This window comes from Pteropus medius, unplaced genomic scaffold (assembly GCF_902729225.1).
Source record: "Pteropus medius unplaced genomic scaffold, Ma_sr-lr_union100, whole genome shotgun sequence".
In the NCBI taxonomy this organism is placed as follows: domain Eukaryota; kingdom Metazoa; phylum Chordata; class Mammalia; order Chiroptera; family Pteropodidae; genus Pteropus; species Pteropus medius.
This window is the reverse complement of record NW_024354502.1, coordinates 18,177,575-18,188,790: the sequence shown is the minus strand read 5'-3', so window position 1 is coordinate 18,188,790 and position 11,216 is coordinate 18,177,575. Positions and strand designations below refer to the sequence as shown.

Here is an 11,216-nt window from a genome sequence, read left to right as displayed (position 1 = left end):
CGCCGGGCAAATTCAGGGGCTCTGACTCAGGACGCGGGCTGGGGTTCGTTATCTGGTCTTTGGCGTCCTTTCTTCGTCTCCTTCAGTGCCGGGTTGAGGGGTTAGCATCTTTCTTCAGAGCCAGCTGTGTCACCCTTGTGCTTGGGCAGAAACCTGCTCTTTGGTGACTGACCCTAGAACTGGCTCTGAGCCGGCAGGTCCGGCTCAGCCTCGTGCGGGGACCGCGGAGGGTGTTTGTGTCTTCTGCTCTGTGAGCACGGTGTGTCCCCACCGAGCTAATGCCCGGTGACAGATGGGTTCTGGGCGCCGCGCCTCACGCTCGGCTGGGTGCTCCCGCAGAGAGAACAGTCAGCAGGGAAGTTGCTCCCAGAGAATTTATTTCCGTGGGTTTGAAAAGCTACGCGGCTCTGGGAGCGTTTGAAGACAGATGATTGAAGGAGACCGACATCCTGTTTGCAGCTTTTATATTCCCTCCCAGACAACCTGAAGGAATATGTGAGAACAGAGAAAATTGGTTCCAAGGGAGTCAATAGTCAGGGGCAGCTGAGCCCGCCCGCCCCTCCCTCCTCTTTTCCATCTCTCCAAAGCCTTAGGGCCCGCAGAGAGCAGCGTCTGGAAACCTTTATGAAGATTTCTCTGTTCTCTCAGTTCCCATGCTACCTGTTATTTCACTTCCATTCAACTAACACTTATCAATCCCCTGCTTTGTTCCAGGCAAAGGAAAATGACAATGACACCTTTCTCCCCTCTTGGGGACTTGGAGGGGAGACAGGCACTCATTAGAGCATTCACAGTGTATTAATATACACTGCCTTAGAGTGTTTATTCACCTCATCTGCATGTGTATATATGTATATATGTATATGTGTGTGTGTGTGTGTGAGAGAGAGGAGGGGGGGGAGAGAGAGAGAGAGAGAGAGAGAGAGAGAGAGAGAGAGAGAGAGAGAGAGAGAGAGAGAGAGAGAGAGAGAACTGGTTTTCCCTTAAGTCTGTAAGTACTCAGATACAGAGGGCTGTATCTTGTGTGATGATTCCTGGGGTGCAGAATATAAAGTACATGTATAATTTCTTTTGAAATGGAAAGGAAACAAATTTGAGAGGGCAGAGTTCAGCAGTCAGAGCATCTTCTGAAAGAAAAACAGCACATTGTTCCTGTTTGTTACGACTAAGCATTTCTGGTTGGTTTCGCTTCACTTTTTCCACTTGAACAAAACCCCACCACTTATGCAGCTTGAACAAAACAGAACCTACTGCTGATCTCAGGACTGCAGAGTGGGCTGGTCATTTCCAGGCAGCCCAATAGGCCAGTAAGAAGTAATGAGGGATGATCGTAAAGGGAAATAACTAAGTTGGATCCTAACTGAAATCACACACAAAAACTAATTCCAGATGGATTAAAGATTGAGGAAAAAGAAAAAAAGAAAACCCAGAGAACTAGATTATTAGACTCTCTCTGTAATCTTCTGATTTAAAAGGTCTTCCTAAACAAGACAAAATAAGAAACAAAAACCCAGAAATCATAAAGAAAAAGATGACAGATTTGAGAATATAAACTTAAAAACCTCTCTGGTAAAGATAGGTTGTTTTTTTCTAAACCACTAAGTGGAATAATATCCATGCTAAATAGAGATCAGTAAGAAATGTTAAAAAAAAATTAAAAAGATATATAAAAGAAACAAAAAGATTTTTAAAATGACATAAACAAAACATTTATAGAATAATACAAATGGCCAATCAGGAATACCTTTAATTTTTTCTCTTAAGGTAAGCCTCTGTTTTATTGCCATTAGTCTGTTTTTGTCTCCATCATAGCAAAATTCATATTGTTATGTGATTTCATAAAATAAAGCACCATCTCTGGTTTACATCTTTTAGAAAGAAAAAAAGAATTCTCCTCTTGAGATATTTTACCTGTTTGCAGTCATCTAGACTCCAGATTTTCTCATTATGACCTAGAAATGAGAGGAAAACTTCACCAAGGCCTTAGCTTTGAGAAGCCATCAGTGGAAGATAAAAGTCATGGATCATCATCACCAAGGCTCACTGCCAACAGTGAACCCTCTTTGATTGTCACAGGGACCCAGCATTCTCAATAGTGATGCACTAAATGTTCCTCGGTGGCTTAGAGTAAACAAAGGGTTTATTTTAATACCAGTGATGTTTCAGACCTTCCTCATTCAGAGGCAAGCTGACCCAGTCACACATATATTCTCCACACATAAAGATGTGCAACTTTTGTACGCTCAGGCACTAGAGGCCTAAACACACTCAATTGTCCTGTGAGCAGCTTTCTCTTTACTAGGCCCCATTTTAAGGGTAGGTGGCCACTACCAGAGCCATATGCTGGCTTGGTGGGCTGGGCACGCAGACCCCAAGAAGAAGCAGGAGAGCTACAGTTATCTATGTATGTAAAGGGTTGTTAGGGGAGCTGGGAAGAGAGATTCTAAGGCTCCGACAGTGACTTTGAGAGCAACTGGAACAATGGTAACTCAGATAATTAGCTGTAAAGGTACACGTGCATCTTTTGCTAAGTGAGACTGTAAAGAAAACTAAGAATTGGATCAGGAAGTGCCTGGGAATGTTGCTGGTCACGTGCCTAAGGCTGCTAACATTCCCTTTTTGCTAACTTCCTGCGAGGGCTCAGGTGCTGGCAAAGTCAGCAGCACAGGGAAGCTGTTCCGCCTTCCCCCTGCCTGTCTCTTCTTTCCTTTGTGTGGAAACCATGGCATCCAAAATTAATTGCTACCATATTTGGATTTCTTTTTTAATTTTTAAATTTTATTATTATTATTTATGCTTACAGCACCTGATCTTCCTAGGTGGTCTCCCATCCAAGTACTAACCATGCCCGACCCTGCTTACCTTCCGAGATCAGGGTGGCATGGCCGTAGACCATGGACCGTGGCACCACTGGGGCACGAACCCAGGACCTTCTGCATGTAAAGCAGACGTGCTAACTGCTACACTATGGAAACACATAAATATTTGGAATTCTTAATGAAAATTTTCTCTTCTTATCTACCTTAACAAGGTGTTGAATGCTAAAACAGGTATCCCACTAATGTTCTTATCTTATTAGTGGAAATATATTGGACAAATCATTGTCTCTCTTACTTTGCTTGTCGCTTGCCATAGTATGAATGAACTCATCTTTCCTTCCTTCTCATCCCATACCCTCTTCAGCATCACATTAATAACTGCTCGATTATACAGATTCATAAAAATATATATATGATATGTCATTTAAATATGCACACATAGTATATATGATGATATACTTGAAGGTTTTGCAATAAACATTTACTTATATATGGTTTGGAGAGCATCGTGGTGATAGCCAGGTGCAAAACAGCTGCAGTGATCCAGGAAAGCAGGTCAGCGTAGCACAGGAAGCAGGTAAACCCTGGGGGATCGTGTGCATCCCGCTGGCCCAGAACATCAGCTCCCAAAGGGATGGATTCAAAGTAGAGGCAGATCAAAGGCCACAAGTATTTCTAGGTTTTAAAAAGAGTTAAACCCACAGAGAAAGGGACATTAGGATAAGAAAAGCCAACAGAAACTCAGAGACAGACAACAGGAACAATTGTTTATCTTGAACTTGACCGAGTAACCCCCTTTCCCAGCCCTAGTATTGTCATTTAAGGTGACTCTTGTCTGTAGTACCTCCATTCGGCAAAAGCAAACAATAGTTATACTCTCAATCCAGGCCTCAGACAACTTCCATTGATAAAATTGCAGCAAATGAGCATTTATGAAGAAAAAAACTTCAAAACAGAAAATGAAACAATATTTTATGAATGAGCCAGAATAAAAAATAAACAACAGAACTACAAAGACTTCAGATATTGGGATTATCAAATAGAGAATACAACATATTTAAAGAAACAAAGTGGAAATTAAAAACACAAATAAGGAATAGCAGATTACCAAAGTGACAATCTCCAAATTAAATTATAAAAATATCTAAATAAAATTTATAGAAATGAAATATATAATAAATAAAATATAAAATATTAATCCATGGGTTAAACAACAGTTTGGACATAGCTGAAGAGAAAATTGGTGAAGTGGAAACTAGGTCTAAATAAATTACATGGAAGGACAGGGATCAGAAAAGATGGAAAATATGAGAGTGGTTAAGAAACATTTAAGATAGAGTAAAAATGCCAAAATACGTCTAGTCAGTTACAGAAGAAGAAGAGAGAACTGATGAGAATCGGAATTTTAAAAAGAATGAGAATGTACCCTACTGGTGTAAAATGGTAATAATATGGGAAATTGGGTGTGGGGTATGCGTTCTACCCCATGTTTGTGCACTCTTTGTGCTTCTGTAAACCTGAAATTATTCTGAAATAAAGTGTTTATTAGCACACCTCCCACACACCGAAAAAAAATTTTTTCCCCAAATACTATGAAGACACAAACTCTCAGATTCAGGAAGTTCTATGACTTCCAAATAAAAAGAATAAAAAGAAGGTAGACAAAAGAAAGTAATTATACACATCTTTGCGAACCTGCAGAATCAAAAGCAAATCTTTAAGACAGCCAGTGAGAAAGGAAAGATGACTACAAACAAGTGACAATTAGACTGACAGCTGACTTAGCAACAACAATGGAAGTCAGAAAGCAGTAAGAAAATATCTTCATTATGCTGAGATAACTGTCAACCTACATTGGTATACTTAACGTATCTTAAGATAAACACTGAGGAAATTGACCTCCAAACTCTCACTAATGGAAATTCTAAAGACTGTACCATCAAGAGAAAAGTAATTCCAGAAAATAGATCTGAGATACAAGAAAGAAGGATGAGTAAATTTTCTTTAACTCCTAAATTTGGAAAAATCCAGCATTGATGTTATAAAAAATAATATCAAAATTTTGAGGTCAAAAAAAGAGCTAGTGCTCCCTCTGAAAACTGTTGGGGGGTTACGGGCGATCTTTGGCATTCCTTGGCTCATAGATTCACCCCTCCAAACCTTCATTTCACATCATCTTTCTCTGTCTGTGTCCAAATTCCCCCTTTTTATAAAGATATTAGTCAAATTTCACCCTAATAACCTCGTTTTAACTTCATAACCCATATAAAGACTCTATTTCCAAAAAATGTCTCATTCTGAGGTAATAGAAGTTAGGAGTTCAACATATTTTGGGGGAAGGAGGAGGAGAGCACAATGCAACCCACGACACAATCCCTATTGCTTTAAATTCCAGACAGCCCCCCACTCCGGTTTTAACCGCTAGTGTATCTGTCCTTTCCACCTCTCATCCTTTCAAAGCTCCAAAGCCAATGGCGCCCATGGTACCACACTCTTATACTGCTTATTATGAGGTGGACTGTGTCCTTCCAAAATTCACATGTTGAAGTCCTAACTCATACTTCAGAACATGACTGTATCTGATGATAGAGCCTTTAAAGAGGTGATTACATTAAGATGAGGTATTAGGGTTTGGGGACACGCAGAGAGACATCAGGGATGTGCACGCACAAAAGAAAGACCTTGTGAGGACACAGTGAGAAGGACGCAGTGAGAAGGACACGGTGAGAAGGACAGAGGTCTCAGAAGAAACCATACTTGCTGATACGTTGATCATAAAACTCGAGCCTTCAGGATTATGAAAAAAGTTGTTTAAGCCACCGAGTTCTAGCACTTTGTTATGCAGCCTCAGCAGATCAGTTCACCGCTCAAAGCTGCTCCCCACTGCATGTGGCGATGCTCCTGAGCGCTGTCCCCAGGCCTCACTCCCTCTGCCCTCCCGCGGGCAATTCCTCGACTGATGTCTCTGAAAATCAGTGAGCAAAGTCAACAGAGCCACACAAAGTCAGTGTGTGACGTCGCGGCTTAGGAAAGTAGGCGTGGATGCTCACAGAGAGTTTGCTGTGCTCCCATCAGCTGTCTGGTGTGGCCTTTGATGCCATCACACCTGTGGCTGTGATGGAGGTGATGGGAGCAGAGCGAGGACGGATTCCGGGGGCTGATTTGAGACTGTTCTTGGGCACAGGGAACGAGAAAAAGATCGCGTGAACGTCAAGCAGATCGCTGAAGGAGAAGCTTGACTGGCAAGCTTCGTCGAAACTTGAAATTCTTGTTTATTCCTATAGGTCCTACGATGGAGAGAGGAGGAAGCTGCCCTTCCCGACTCTCGTCTCCTTCCACTTACTGCTCAGACTTCAGATTGCTCCCGGAAACAGCTTCCTTCCCATGGCGGATGTCCAGATGCCCCCCTACCCCAGGGGGCTCTCCTTCCTCTTCTCGTTCTCCACTTGTCCCGGCTTTTCGTACAGAACAGCAGTTAACGCTGTGAAGAGCCTCGAGTGCGAAATGAGGCGCTATTCTGGGCTCTGCGGACCAGGCTGGTTGAGACTGACTTCAGGAATTTATATTCTTGTGCTCTGGAGACCGAAGAGGAAAAAAACCAAACAACAACAACAAAAAAAAACAACAAGAAAACTATCAGGGAGCAATGTACTGAGAATTAAAATGCGGGAGATGAGAGTGCAATTGATCAGGGAGGTGGCTTTAGACTGGGTGACCTTTGGTGCAGCTCTTGCCGTGAGGAGTAATTGACAATTTGTAATCTATGACACTATTAATCAGCTTGTGAAAACACCAGAAACACCACAGAGTTCTGCCATCTTGGCTCCAAGTTACAAAAAAGGAAATAAGTTTGCTTACCTATACCAGGCAGGGGGTATAACCAGGCTTGGTTAGAAAATGAATAAAATGTGCTCCCAGATCCCATTTCCTTTGTCTTTTCAGAGAGGAATTTTAGCCTTCACAAAGGTTTCTCGCCAGGTCTTTGAAAAGGAAATGGAAAAGCTGTTACCTAAGTAAACAAAACCGAGACACATATTTAACCTACCCTGGTAACTTCTTCCAGGGACATTTGGAAATGACGTGGGATCCTAAAGCCAGGCACTGTCCCTCAGTCCCCAGCTAGGTCCAGGGGAGCCCTTTCAGGTGGGCCACACCTTGCCAAGAGGCCAAGGGCCAGAGGTGCCACGCTCCAGGGTGTGCATGGTGCCCTGGGAGGTTCTGAGACAGCACTCTGTGGGAGGGATGCAAGGCAGGGGTTTGGGGTGATATGGGGAGCGCAGGTGGTGCCAGGAGCAGTTGGAGCCTTAAGACCCCCATCCCCAAGTGGCAGGAGAGAAGGTTTGGCTCTTGTCACTGGTGTTCCTTCCAGGGCCAGCACACTGACCTTCAGCTCAGGAAGTGACTTCTTGGTCAGTTGCTGCTTTCGAGGGGCCTGCCAGGATTTGAAACGAAGCAGCAGTTCTTATAACATCCAGCCATAAATCTAAATCTTTTTTTTTTTAACCCAAACAAAATAGCGAGATAACTTGACATTTTGCATGCTTAAATTTAGAACAGATTACAGAAATTGACTACCCACGTCATAAGCTGTTTCTTAGGCACAACAGACATATCCAGACTTAGTTTCACGTGATTTCCATCTTGAGAGTGCTTCCTCCTTTGCCAAACATTTAAAATCTTAAAGTGGCTATGACTGAGGCCACCTGACCTCCAGTTCTCGCCCTCATGTGTCTGAGCACAGGTGCCCTGCCCCTCTAGGCCTCAGCGAATGCCTCTCTGAGGTTCCACAGTGTGGTGGGCATGGATGGAGTGCCAGGCAATGTCTGGCTCCTGTGTCCAAAAGTCAGATCCAGATGACCAGAGAGTGGTCAGGACATACTCAGTATTTGGGGTGATATGAGTAAGGAGGTCTATTAGATTACTATAGAACTTATGCCTAATAATAGTTTTTAATAATAGATTCTACTCACCAAGTACTTCCCATGTGCTGGGCACTATTGGAAGCATGCTTTATTTGTCTTAATTCTCCTAATTCTCATTACAACCGTATGAGAATTAGGAGAATTATTTTACCAATGATGAAACTGAAGCTCAGAGAGGTTAAGTGACTTGCCCAAGCTCACACAGCTCTAGGTGGGGACCCAAGATACAAACCCAGGCGTCTGAGTGCACTTCCTCACTTACAGTCTTTGTGTATCGGCCATGAGATCTTCGTGACACGGGTTAATGAGAATGTGATGGAGCCAGTGATTCTGATCCAGAGGTGGCTCTTCATGGGGGCAGTTGTCTCCACCCCCAGGGCTGGGGAGAGAGGGACTTGTCCAGAGGCCGGAGGGATAGATAGAATATAAAATGGTTGATTCAATTTAGAAAAAAAGCAAATCATGGCCTCATTAAGGTGCAGTGTTTTAAAAAGTTTTATTTTGAAAAAATTGCTGTAGCTCTTAGAAAAATGAATCTAAAAGAAGAAAAAAGAAAAGAGAGCCCCTATGATCTGAGTATGAATATTCAAGTTTAGAGCATCGTTTCCCCTTTAAATATAGCCATTCACTCACCTTGGTAGAAAGTCCTGTTACTTTAGGTCTGTCTCAACTCTCACTGCAAAGGCTGGCTGAGACCATCAGGCAGGACCATCTGTGCCGAAGACCTGATTTTGATTTTCTAGGAGCTATACATGACATCATACACTTTAAAGAGGAACTTCTTCGCTTTGCCAGCTGCCTCCCTTCCGGCCTATTCCTGCCTGCTACTCTACAAGCAGGACCGAGGGGAGGCGGGTTACTGGATAAACTGTTTCCCTTTCCTAGGGCACAATTGGACGCATGTAGAATCCAGAAGCCCGGAGATTCAGACAGGCCTGTTCGATGGCTTTCTTTAGAGGACAAAACTTCCAGACCAAGGTGCAATGTCTATTCAAAGCCAGTGGGTCTAGCCTTTCCAAGCTGTTCCTCCTCATTTTCTGTACTCATAAGCTGTTAGAATTAATTCACTTAGCTTTCTGTGGGTTTTCTTGGGGGATATTTCCTTACACTTATTGTGTTAATACACATGTATATCAGTAGTTTTAATTCTTTTGTCACATGATTCAAATCCAATCAATAAATATATATAAGGAGGGTGCCATGGAAAGGAGGAAAGGGGAGAGTTTTGGTATCACCATATTCAAATTAAGTAACCTATGTTTAAGTAAATCAATAACAATAAATACATAAAGTGCAAAAAGGTCATCTGTGTTGTTGGAACTGAACTATTAAATAAGGCTGAACTAGAGTATACTATTATTAATAACAGTAATGGCACCATTTACTGAGCATCTATTACATGCCTGGCAATCATGGTGTGTGACGTTCTTCCCTTATCTGGGTGACAGAGCAGCAGACTCTGTGAAGCGCCAAGGGCACAGAATGAGTAATGGCAGAGCCACTACCTGACTCCAGATTCTGTGCTCATAATGTCCCCTGATAAGGAGGGCAAGGCACAGGTTGGTGATGTGACTTACTTATGCGTGAGTGCAAAACTTGCTAATGAATAAAGCAAAATGGCATAATAAAGAGCTGAGTCTGAGGGTCTGGGTTTGAGCCCTTTCTGCAATTTCCTGCTTATGACTTTAGGAACATTAAAAAATAACTCTAGGTGCCTCAGTTTCTTCATTTCTCCAATTTTCATGCTACCAACCAACTCTTCTAAGTGTTGGATGGGAAAATACATGTGGAAGGTCTTTGCTAACTCTCCTGGTTTGTATGTGCTGTGCAAACTAACGATGTCTATTTTATTTTATTTAATTAATTAATTTATTCAATGATGTCTATTTTATTTATTTATTTGTTTGTTTGTTTATTTTTAGGTGAGGCAACCCTTGATTGACCTCACAGATTGCAAGGACCTTGTCCCTTATTTTGTAAGCCTATAGTACCTGGTCTTCCTAGGTGGTCTCCCATCCAAGTACTAACCAGGCCCGACCCTGCTTAGCTTTCGAGATCAGACGGGGTCTGGCATGTTCAGGGTGGCAGGGCCGTAGACCTAATGATGTCTATTTTAACTGCCGGTAAAGCAAGGCCTATTATAATTACTGGGGAATTGCGAAACGATGCTTCTAGGAGGTGGCATAAAATAGCATCAGCTTTAACCTTCGTTTTCTGCAAACAAAATCTTCATCTCGGTCCCTGGACTGGTGGCTCCTTGGTCCTCTATGCCCTGTTCTGGCAGCAGGCAGAGCAATCATATGAGCTCCCAGCAGAAATCCTTGTAGAGAGCCCTGGGAAGGAAGCTATTTCTGGCTATGTGGAGCATAACTCTTTCCCCACTGTTTTCTCTCTGAAACCATAAAGAACAACAATGAGATTTATCTGACCCATAGAATGAAGTTCCTCTGTGTATGGAAAGAGATTCACACAGAAATCTAAGACATCTCACTTGCTTGTCGCCCCTCACCAACAAAAGCCCCAAACCACTTTCAGGAAGATCCATGAAGTGAATTACTGATGCTTCAGAGCTGGCGTGGCTCCTGGTGACCCCTGAACCCCTTATCCTCACTTCCCATGCCAGCACAGACCCCCAAGGGCAGGACTGGCATGACCGCCCATGTCCATCCCTCTCTGCTTAACTGGCCCACAGCTGTGGCTGAGCCCCAGGGGCTGCAGTGTTCTTGGGTTCATAAAGCAGACACCCTGTCAAAGAATCCTAAAGAAATCTCTAAGCCGTCTTTCAGAAGAGATGGTAAGCACCTCTGAGCCCGGAGCCATGCTCCTCACAGCCCTGCAGCCCTGATTCTGTTCCAGCAGTCAGAGCCACGACTGGGCACTGAGCACTTCCTCTGCGCCTGGCTCTGAGCTTGGTGCTTTTCCAGCTCTCTCATCTGTCCTCCCAGGTAGCCGTAGGGAAGGGAAAATCCTCACTGTACAGGGAAACAAATTCAGATAAAGGACAGCTCGAGTAGATAGAACCAGGATTCGAACCCAGGCCTCCTCTTTCTGCTGAACTTTGTTCCAGCTCAGCAAGGCTAAGGCTGGGGTTGGTTAGTGCCCAGAGGGGTCTAGCACTGCAGGGGTCCAGTCCACATCTCTTACAGTGACTTTTGCCATATGTCTTATCAATGGTATTGCATTAATTTTCATAATCCAATGATATCAGTACCAATGTGACCCCCTTTTTAGGAAGCAGGGGCTCTGAGAACTTCAGTAACTTCCCCACAGGCCACAGCTGTAGGGAGTGGAACTAGGATTCAAATCTAGGCCTGTCTGACCACAGGGCCCTTGCTCTGAACCAATGTACTTCACTGCATATCAAGTGGTTCCCCAACTTCCGTCATAGGCTCTCATCAAGCCCGGGCTGTCCCACATGGCAGTCAGGAGAGCTCGAAGACAGGCAAGAAAAGGGTAAAGGGTATGGGGAAGGCCA

The 11,216-nt window shown here is 43.5% G+C and overlaps 1 pseudogene; it reads right to left on the bottom strand.

The window, feature by feature from the left end:
• Positions 1-9,720: 9,720 nt before the first annotated feature.
• On the bottom strand, positions 9,721-9,839 carry LOC120595740 (uncharacterized; annotated as a pseudogene).
• Between the last annotated feature and the right edge of the window lie 1,377 nt (positions 9,840-11,216).